This window comes from Cryptomeria japonica, chromosome 11 (genome assembly GCF_030272615.1).
Source record: "Cryptomeria japonica chromosome 11, Sugi_1.0, whole genome shotgun sequence".
Taxonomy (NCBI): Eukaryota; Viridiplantae; Streptophyta; class Pinopsida; order Cupressales; family Cupressaceae; genus Cryptomeria; species Cryptomeria japonica.
Window position 1 is genome coordinate 519,638,456 of NC_081415.1, and position 12,083 is coordinate 519,650,538.

The window sequence follows — 12,083 nt, forward strand, 5'->3', positions numbered from 1 at the left end:
TACTGTGTTTAACCGGTATTGACATGGTTAAGTTCAGTGATGAAGACAACTGGTTAGCATTGTTTTAACTTGATAAGTTGTGGAGAATTTTTTGTATGTACTGATTCACCCCCCCCCCCTCTCTTAGTACCAATTAGGGTATTTGTTGTTCATCATTATTCATCAATTGGTATCAGAGCAACTCCAAGTCCTTGGTGATATAAGCTTAACCGCTTAAGGTAAAATATCCTTCTTTAATGATGAAGAGGGAAGGTCCTAATTTCAATAGAGATAACTTCAAAATATGGAAGGATGGAATGAAGATTTATATCAAGAGTTTGGGTGCTCAACACTAGAGCTATGTTGAGAATGCCTATGTAATCCCCACTGGCACTCTAACCGATGATCAGAAAAGAGAGATTCAAGAAAACGGGCAAGTCATGGAAGCCCTTATTAGAAGCCTGTCTGATATTGAGTTCATTAATGTACAAGATAAGGACACTCCTAAGGATGTATGGGACACACTGGAAATCATTTATGGCAGTGATGAGCATGTCAAGTAGGCTAAGGAAGAAAGCCTTAGAGGAAAATTTGAAGACATGAGGATGGTTGAAGGAGAGACCATTCAGCAATATGGCATAAGGATCAAGACTGTGGTTGGAGATATCAAGAGCACTAGTGGAACAGTTGATGATGCCACCATTGTCAGTAAATTTTTGAGATCATTGTTACCGATCTATGCAATCAGAAGCTATTTAGGAGCTAAGGTCTATTGACAAAACCAAGGTATCCTTAGAATCTATCATTGCAAAGTTGACTACATATGAGTTGAATAGCTATGATGGCAGTGTTCAGAAGACTAAGTTGGCCTTTATAGCATCTACTGCACCAGCCAAAAAAGGAAAAGAAGTACCAGTTATGAATCCAGGCAATGCAGAGATATGGATGATGAAGAGATTCTGATGGAGTTTGAAGCTCTTCTTTCCAAGAGACTTCCAAAAGGCACCTCCAAAATATAGAGGTAAGCTTCCTTTAAAATGTTTTTTCTGCAATAAGATAGGACATATAGCTGTTAATTGTCCTAACAATGACAATAAGGATAAAATAGAGAGGTTTAGAAAGTATAAAGGAGGAGGTAGGAGAAATTGTCTTGTTACAGTGGATGAAGGTGTTATTGATGAAGAATCTGAGGATGAAGAGAATGAGGACATAGTGTTTGTAGCTGTAAAGGAAGAAGTGTCTGATAAGAAATCCCCTGTCTCTCACATTGACAACTCTAATGAGTGGATTATTGATAGTGGGTGTTCTCACCACGTGACTGGTGACCGGAGAAAGTTTCTGTCTCTAAAAGAATATGATGAAGGTTTTGTCCGATTTGGCAACGATACACCATGCTTGGTGAAAGGTAAAGGATCCATCTCACTAAATGGAAAGAGCAGTGCGGATGATGTCTACTGGGTAGAAGGTCTTAAGCATAACCTTTTGAGTGTTTCTTAGCTAAATGACAAAGGACTCATTCTGGAGTTCAAAGGTGGAGTCTGCAATATAATTGGAAAGAGTGGTGAACTTATTGCCACCGGTAAGTAGACCAGAGGTAACTTGTTTCAATTGAATGCTAAGATTAGTCAATGTCTGATGGCAAAGTTTGATGATAGTTGGATATGGCATAGGAGACTTTGTCATATAAACTTTGACAATATTGTAAAAGCCAGTAAGATCAAGGCAGTAAGAGGAATGCCTTTGCTGAACAAACTAGAGAATTATTTGTATAGAGAATGCCAACTTGCGAAGATGTCTTCCTCAACATTCAAAGGTAAGTCTTTTTCAGTAGAGAACTTACTTGATCTTGTGCATACCAATCTATGTGGTCCAATGAAAACTAGAAGTATTTAGGGAGATAGATATTTCATGGTTCTTACTGATGATTGCTCAAGAATGATGTGGGTCACATTCTTGAAAGACAAGTTTGAGGCATTTGGAAAGTTCAAAGCCTTTAGAGCATTAGTAGAGAAGGAAAGTGGTCAAAGGATAAAATGCCTAAGAACTGATCAAGGAGGTGAATTCACTTCTGATGAATTCAACAAGTACTGTGAAGAGAACTGTATCAAGAGGCAGTTGTCTACCCCAAGGACACCACAACAGAATGGCATAGCAGAAAGGAATAACAGGACTATAGTTGAAGCGGCCAGAACAATGTTGATCCAAGGAAAGGTTGCTCACACTTTTTGGAGAGAAGTGGTGAGCACTGCAGTCTATACTATGAACTAGGTACTCATCAAGAAAGGTAAAGATAAAACCCCTTATGAGTATTGGACAGGAAAGACTACCATTGTGAGTTATTTTAAAGTATTTGGCAGTAAGTGTTATATCAAGAGAGGTGAGCATCTGAGCAAGTTTGATGCTAAATGTGATGAAGGAACATTTCTGGGATATTCCAGTAAGAGAAAAGCTCTCAAGTGCTACAACAATAGGACTCAGAAAATTGTTGAGAGTATCAATGTCAGGATTGATGAATCACCTGAGGAGCTTGAGGAAACCTACAACAAGCAAGTGGAAGATGAACCGGTTGTAGCCTTCTGGGAACCGGTTAAGAAAGAAACAAGCAAAGATCTCGGTGTTCCTGTATCGGTAGAAGCTGAAGTAGGTGAAGAAGAAGAGGAAAAGAAAGCAAAACTAGCTAGAGTCATTCCTAATATGTGAAACTACATCATAATTTGAAGCAGATCATAGGAGATAAAGATGCAGAGATACTCACAAGAAGAAAGGTGAAAGAAAATGCTTGCATGATTTCTGAATTTGAGCCTAAGACCACTAGAGAGGCACTTACAGATGAAGACTGGATTAAGGAAATGGAAGAAGAGTTGGACCAGATAGAAAAGAATTCAACATGGTCTTTGGTACCTAAACTAGAACACAAGAATGTCATAGGTACCAAATGGGTCTTCAAGAATAAGTTGAATGAAGAAGGCACAGTTGTAAGGAACAAGCCAAGACTTGTATGCAAGGGATATGCTCAGGAAGAGGGAGAAGACTATGGATAAACTTTTTCCCTAGTGGCTAGACTGGAAGGTGTTCGAATGCTACTTGCATTTGCAGAATTTAAGGGATTCAAGGTATACCAGATGGATGTGAAGTCTGCATTCTTGAATGGAATCCTAGAAGAGGAAGTGTATATTGAGCAACTGGATGGGTTTGCCTTATCGAAAGATAGTAACATGGTGTGTAGATTACACAAGGCCCTGTATGGATTGAAACAAGCACCAAGGGCATGGTATGAATGGTTACACTCTCATCTTGTGAAGATAGGATTTCAGAGAACAAGTGAGGACAACAACATCTACCTAAAATCTGAAGGTGATCAGATTCTGATCTGTGAAGTGTTTGTAGATGACATAATCTTTGGAGGAGATGATGAAAGGAGCCATGCATTTGCAGATGAAATGAAGAAAGAGTTTGAGATGTCTTTGATTGGAGAGATAAATTATTTCATTGGTCTACAGATTCAGCAGATGAAAGAGGGTATCTTTATTACCCAGTCCAAGTATGTGAAAGAGGTATTGAAGACCTTTGGCATGGAGGAGAGCAAACCAGTTGGTACACCGATGGTGACTGACTGCAAATTGACTAAGGAAGATGATTCAGCATTGGTGAATGGAAGGAGTATCGGTCAATGATCGGTAAGGTGCACTATGTGGTACACAGCAGACCAGATATTGCTCATGCAGTGGGCATTGGGGCCCGTTTTTAGAAAAGTCCAAGAGAATCCCACTTGGTAGCAGTCAAGAGGATTCTTAGATACCTAAAAGGGACAGTTGATTATGGATTGTGGTATCCATACAATGGTGATTTTAATCTCAAAGTATTTACCGATGCAAATTGGGCAGGTAATGTGGACAACCGGAAGAGCACAACCAGTGGAGCGTTCTTTCTTGGTGGAAGAATAATCTCATGGAGGAGTAAGAAGTAGAGTTGTACTTCCTAGTCTACAACTAAAGCAGAGTATGTGGCAGCGTTTATGAACTGCACTCAAGAAATCTGGATGAAACATGTATTGGATGGTTTCAAAGTTCCTATATCTAAACCAGTGAGTATATTTTGTGACAAAACAAGTGCAATAAATATTTCCAAGAATCTGGTATTGCATGCTAGAAATAAGCACATTGAGCTCAAGTATCATTTCTTGAGAGAAAAGGTTCAAAACAAAGAGGTTGTATTAGAACATGTTTCCAGTAAGGAGCAACTAGCAGACATATTCACTAAGCGCTTACTGAAGACTACATTTACCTATTTGAGAGGTGAATTAGGGGTTCTGCCCCTTCATGAAGTAAACTAAAGTTTTGTGCTCCACATCAGTCAGGTACTACAATGACAAATCTTTCAGGATTGATGTGTTGAAGGATTCTACTCCATAGGGGGAGGAACATAGTGGAGAATGGAAGCTTGTGCCTCCACTTTGGCATTGTTGTCAAAGGGAGAGAAGATATCTAATGTATGATATGGGAGAAGATATTTGATGTATGATATGGGAGAAGATATCTGATGATGAAGATATATGTTAAATTTGCACTGGTCTACGATGTTTATAGTTGCAATGCTACACTGAGTATTGCCATCAATGCCAAAGGGGGAGATTGTTGGCATATGATGATAATTTATGTTGTCATTGATGTCAATAAGTACAGGTGAACCGGTATGAAGATTGGAAGAAGTTGTCATTGATGTTCAAGTAGGAGAACCGATATGAAGAGATGAAGTGGACTGGTGTCAGGGTTTCACTAAGTATGACTACAGGTTGGTAGTCTCAGCTCTAGGGTTTCCGGTTTGGCAATCTAGCTTGTGTGATGCAACCGGTGACATTTTGTGATGAGTTAGATAAGAGATAAGGATGAAATCAAGATGCCACATCAGCTTTGTGCATGTGAAGGATTTCCTTGAGGATCTTGCATGTGAAGATTGATTGCATTAAATGTCTACCTCAGGAATGAACATTCTTCTTAGTGGTATGTGAAGAGAGTGTGATGGGTTACTGATTTCCATATGTGGTGAAGAATGGATGATGCAAAATGACTTGTGATCTGTTTGAGATTGTTTTATTCTATGCAAAGTGTGTGAAGGATCGGGATTGGACCGCTTGTAATTATAAACCTAAAATGTTTAGGGTTTAGGGTTTATGCTACTGACCTAATTGTTGTCTATAAGGTTGATGAGTTTTGATATTTTAAGTGTTGGAAAATGTTGTGTTTGTATCCGAGTAATGAGATACTTGCCAGACCAGTGAGTGGAAAACTGCAGAGTGTGATTGCAAAGTAGAGGAGCTAAAAAGGATCTGCCTTAGCTGTAGTGTTGTTATCAGATCAGAGCCTTACCTATTGTCTTGTAACCATTTCAATAGTAGTAAAATACCTTTACCAGGTAGCTTTAACATGCTTATTGCAAATCCTCTAACCAGGTGACTCGAGATCATTTTGTTCTTCAAATCCTCTAGCAAGGTAACCTTTAACAGGGTTTCAACCTTTAATAGGGTATATAGTCATCCCTTAACCGGGTGATCTTTAACAGGATTGGTTCCTAACAAAACCTTATTGTAAAGTCTTTAACTGGACTAGGCTCCTAACGGAGCGAGCTTCAAAAGAGTTCAAAAACAAGCTTGTGGGTATTCATCCCCACTGTGGTTTTTCCCATTTGGGTTTCCATGTGAAAAATCTGTGTGTCATGAGTTGTGCATTTTTCATGTGATGATTGAGCAGACTTTGTTTAAGTGATTATGCATGCAAAGCTAATGGTTATGGTATTACTGATACAACACATGCATGAGTATACTGGTGAAGTAGTTATCAAGTGTTGAATGTTATTTGAAGTATTTAGTTTTACTGGTTTAGTTGTCTGAAGTCTTACTATGATTAACCGGTATTGACATGGTTAAGTTCAGTGATGAAGACAACTGGTTAGCATTGTTTTAACTTGATAAGTTGTGGAGATGTTTTTGTATGTACTAATTCACCCCCCCCCCACCTCTCAGTACCGATTAGGGTATTTATTGTTCATCATTATTCATCAAGCATGTCTATCTAATTTGTTGGTGACCCTCCCTTGTATGGATAGAGATCACATACATTAAAAATAGGAGATATCCCCAAGGTAGGATGTTCAACCTCATATGAATTCTTCCCATACTTGTGAACCACCTTAAGAGGTCCAATTTTCTTCATCATGAGCTTGATAGGCTACCCTTTTGGAATCCTCTCCTTCCTAAGGTATGCCAGCACTAAGTCTCCTACTTTAAATTGTACCTTCCTCCTTTTATCAACTTGAACCTTATACTACTTGGATTTTTGTTGTAAGGACTGCCTTACCTTATGAATCTCACATTTGTATCCTTTACATCATTAACCCTTAAAGATCTTTTATCAGATGTTGCACCTGTTAGGTCAATGACTAAATCATTTGAAACTTTCTTGTTTTTATCTGGTCATTTACCAGTGGCCGATAACCCTGTGACAGCCTTTACCACTTGCTTGGTGATCTTATGAATTGTATCTAACCAAAAAAATTCTCCATGAACTCTGCTTAATACTATCCTAATCACATCCTTAGGAAATTCAGGAATATTAAGGATTTCTTTGAATCCTAGGGTTTCAATGATTTTGTGTTCAGCTTTGATATTGCCGGTATCATCACATATCTCAGTTTTGTACATGGTTTTGATTTCCTTGTCTCCTAGCTCTTCAATATTATAGTGAATATACATTCTAGGGTCTTCAGCATATACAACACCTTTAGGGATTTGAGAGAATGCACCTAAGGTATCATCTTTCTTTTCTATTTCGGGGACCAACTCAAATACGGGCCTAGGTCTTTTAATTACTTCCACAACAATAGGGTTTGCTATGTATTCAATTGCAGAGGTGGATGCCATGATAAATACCTTTTTCTGTCTTGGATGAATGATTGCTTGGAGTGTGCTTGCTTCTTGCTTGAAATGCCTTGGCTCAGAAATCTTCGCGCTCTCTAAAAGTTTGAAATCACGGTGAAATGAAATGGAGCCAAAACCTTATTTTATAAAGTCTTTTTTGCTACCTACCACATTAATTGCATGCCGGTAATGTATTCACTTAACTTTATTTGCTGTTAATAAGTGATTTTCAACTTCTTTTCTCTAACTGAGGGAATAATAGCACATGTGTCATTAGCTTGCCAAACCCTCAAGATAATTTTCTTCAATTAGATGAAGAACTTCCTGCCGGTGGAGCACTGCTCTGTCTTGTTGATGGAGCATCACATTATCTTGCCGGTGGAGCATTTGTTGGTTCTACCAGTGGAGGATTATTCCCAATATTTAGATTAGCTTTTCTAATCCATTGCTTTGAGAATTCTTGCTTAACCTCTTCAACCTTTTCTTTACCTTTCAAGCTGGTACTTTTGTTGTCTATCGGTGTACCTTTACTTCTACAAAATTTAGCAATATGACCAATCTTATTACATGCATAACAAGTTACATTATTTTTTTGAATAGCTTCCCCATAACCTATGCCGGTTTGTGTTTTGCATTGATTTGATAAATGTCCAAATCTTCCACAAACATAACATCTTACATTCATTCTGTAGTTTTCAGAGTTATGACCACCTTTGTTGCATTTGGAGCATTGACCGGTGGGAGGATTGATATTCTGATAATTCCTAGATTTACATTCATTTTCCCTATGACCATATTTATTATAGTTAAAGCATTTTCCATTGAATTTATAAGTATTAGGAGGTCTTACCGATTTGCTATGATCCTGAGTATTTGCAATATCGGAGCTTTCTCCAACTTCAAATCCAATTCTAGAAGTGTCACCTTTGGGTTTTTGATTCTTCAATAAGGTACCAAGTTCTTTTGAGATTTTCTTGAATTTTTCTTTGTGTTGATTTGCAGTTTCCAATTCCCTTTCCAAGATTTCTTTTTGTCTCATTAGTTCATTTGAGTCATTCTGAGTATGCATCAGATCTGTCTTCAACATGTCATTTGCATAGCTAAGTCTTGTGTTCTCATTTGCTGCATCACTTAGTCTTCTAGTCAATTCTTCTTCATTCTTCTTTCTATCCTCAATCTCTTTGCAAAATCTCATAGTCATATCCTGCATTTCATTTTTTGTTGTCATGATCTCTTGTTTCAACTTGCTTATCATATCATTAAGTGATTCCTTTTCATCATTCTCATTTTGCAATTTTTCACAAAGTTCTCTTCTCTTTTTTCTTGTAACAGTAAGATTTTCTTGAAGTGCCTGAATAATATCCTGAGCTACTTTTAAATCATCTTCTAATTTGATATTTTTCAACTTCTCTGTATCATAGTCAGTAAGAGCTCCTTCAAGCTGCTTCATTAGATTTTCCATCTTTACCGGTGTCAAGATCTTCCTCAAGTTGTTAGGCTTCTGAAAATAGAGAGGACCAGGCTTTGATACCAATTGTTAGGGTTCCCACAGATACTGAGAGGGGGGGTGAATCGGTATCTGACCGGTAATGTAATTTTCTTAATATAAAACATGCAGAACATAAAGTAACAGTGTAGCAGTATGCAAGAATTAATGTAATAAACAGAATCAAAAACATCCACATGAAAAGAACACCATAACACAAGATGTTTAATGAGGAAACCTGATGTGGGAAAAACCTCGGTGGGATTTGTGACCCACAATATTCACTTATTGGCTAATAAGAGAATATTACTTACAATAGGGGTTTGCACATGCAGGAAGGCCAACTGCCTAGAGCACACTACTCAGTAAGAAGTCACACTGACCTACAATGAGGATTAAGCTAATCCAATATTTTGTACTGCTTTACAATAGCATCTTCAATGCCAGATTCAATACCAGTTCTTGCTCTATTCTTTACATATACCCTTGACCTATAATTCGCACATTAGGTCTACCTAATAATTTTCTTTATGCTTACTTTTCTATATCTACAAATGTCTATAATGATCTCCTTTATATACAAGAGTCACTTTACAATTTGCCAAGTTGGCTTATAATAATAAACAAAATATTACATATCAAAAATCTCGTCAGCCTCTATGTCGGTATACATCTTTTCTTTTGTGTCGATGCCGGTGCCGATGTAGAGTGGTCTTGCTAATGCCGGTGCACTGTCTTGCTTGAATAATGCTTTGTCGGTAGAATGTCTTGCTAGTGCCATAGGATTGCAAGGTTTCCATCAATGACAAAACCTTCAATCACACACAATCTCTCATTGGAGTGTCCATATGCTAACAGTTACACCTTCTTGAGTGACTTGTCCTACTCAACCCTACAACTACTCAAGTCCTTCCTATGGCACTTGGTAGGGGTTATGATAATGGGACCTCCAAGGTATAAACCTTCTTGACTTGCCTCCTAGGTATAGCCAATGGTTTCCAGACAATCAACTCCACCACTTGAGGTTGCCACCTAGCTACCCACACTCTCCTCTCCCGGGCTCCAACCACTCCTACAAGGATCTTAACACACAAACACTTCCTATGATTTCCCAATGCATCTACAAGGTGTCTTCAATGTTTTTTTAGATTTAAGGCTCACCAAATCCATCTCCTTGGCTTCCTAACCCTTCTAGGTCTCTACCGACACCTAAATAGGCCTAATTGCATTAGCCCTCCCTGGGCGGTTTTAATGTCTTAATTTGAAAATGTCCCAATAGAAATAAATCATGGATTTGAGTACCCTTTTGGAAGTTACATACAATACTAAAAAAGTGCATCTGGGTTATCTGTACAAGTGAGTTTTCCATTGTTGCACTATATTGAAGGGTTTTAGGCCTAACCAGTGACTTGGCAAGATGGGTCTAAAACTCTTCACCAATCAAATCTCCTGCTCCAAAAATTTTTGGAACCTTCAATTTAACTCAAAGGTATTTACATTTATGTGTCACTTGGTCTTGCACCAATCCCCATGTGCTCACAAATCGCACCTTTCTTGTTGTCCTAACTCACCTACTCCCAGCGGTGAGCCTAGGGCTTTATTGTTTCTCCTCCTCCTGGACCTACAACACCACACACCCTATTCTAAAGCTATGTACAGACCCTAACCCATAATTTTTAGTTATTTCAATAGGTGTCATCAAATAATGCCTAGGTTAGAGCCATTTTCTTGCTCTTAAACCGTACTTGCAAGGGTTTTGCTCCTAGTTGCAAAGAATGGAAGAAATTTCTACAACCTAGGACAATCAAACCTTAAAATCAGCCTTAATGAAAGAAAATGCAATGAACATTCAAATATGGAAATGAGTTTACACCATCTAGTCTGTACTGGACCGTACAAACAATGAAAACAAATCAAAAACTGTCCAAAACCAGTGGAAAGAAAGTTGCTTCACAAACCAAAATTTCTCTCTTGAATTTCCAATCCTCCAACCCATACAATGAAGTCAAATTTGACTTATATCCATGTGTTTCAGTCGGTTCAACCAACTTCTTAACACCTATAAACAAAAATGCAACTTTTGCTAGAAATTGCAAAATGTTGCTCAACAACTTTTGACAACTTTTGCTCTTGGATGCAATTTTGCATTTTAAGACTCCTAAAGGTCCTCAAACACCCTAGAAGACCTAAACACAACACATTTGACCCCTAACACATGAATGCATTCATCTAGAGTATTTCACCTGTGAACTACCTAAGCATCTCACTTCTCAGGTTGTCAGCATCCTGAGCACAATTGACTCAAACCAGAACTTGGACAACTCAACCATGTCTCTACGGAGTCCTCAATGGTTGGTTCATTATTACATCACAAATATAACACACAAACTTAAAAGAAAATAAATCTTTCATTCTTGGAGTGTTAGGTGCCCTGCACCACTAGGGAAGTGGGTTGGAAGGATAGGGTTCATTAGGATAGGATTGGAAAGAGGTTAGGGAGAAAAGTTAGGAACCATGTGCTCAAATAGGAATTTGAACCAAATTAATTAGTCCATGGGCTTGGAAAGGGGATATTTAATTAATTAAAGTAATTAATCAAAAGGGGGAAGAACAAGGATAATTAATTAATTAGATTAATTAATTGGGAGGATAGGATTGGGGAATTAATTAATTGGAAGAAAGGGTTTTGACTTTGATTAAATTAATTAGTCAAATTTAGGTGTCTACATTAATTAATAGACAAAATATACAGATACTTACACTCTCATTGCAGAATAATTTAAGTGGTAACAATCTATTGTTACTTTGATTAGTGCATGTTTATTAAATAGTTTATATTTATAAACTATATTATTGGTTTGAGCAAGAATGAACCACTAGGAATGAGATCAGTTGGGGCATTTTATTTTATGACCTTGATACTCTTTGATATTAGTATGCAATTATAATGATGAATTAATTCACTTAGCCAGGCTCTATGATTTTTTGTGGATGTGAAGATGTGGGCAGTGAAGGGCAGATGGGGGGATGAGACTTTGCATGATCCTCTCCCAACCTGATTTTTGACTAGTGATGCCCATGTGCCTTAGTAGGTCTTCTGAAAAGGGAAATGGGTGGATGCAGTTTTAAATATAAAAAATTTAACCCTACTTCACAGTGATTTTAGTGTTTTGGCTCACGGCCTATTTTGTTGAAGAATCTGAGGAAAAGTTTTCGAAATCGTATGCGGATGAAGGAAAACCATACGTGGGTTGGGAGGAAACAGGAAAACCCTAACTTTGTTCCTATGGGATTTCATGAGGCTTTTGGGGGTTATCCTTCTCAAAGAGGAGATGTTGTTAAGTAGGTGATGGAACCTTCCAATTCTGAGCTAGATCAGTTGGTGGTTGATCACCCCATAAAGACACCAGCTACGATGATTAGTGATAGGGATTGAGGGGTTGTGTTGCAAAATTTAGATAACCCTAAAAAAGGAGTTGAGGCTGCTAAGGAAATGACTTTGACAAAATTTTGGCTTTCCATTCCTCTTATTGAATTTGGTAATGATTCCCATAATTTGTGTGGTAAGGATTTGAATTCATTTGCGATTATCATTCAGGTATATGGGGTGAATCTATTGATTTGTCTAAATTTCAAGGGAGGCTTCTTTATAAATGGTATGGCATATTGTTTTTTCAAGTTTTGTCCTCGAATACCTTCAGTATT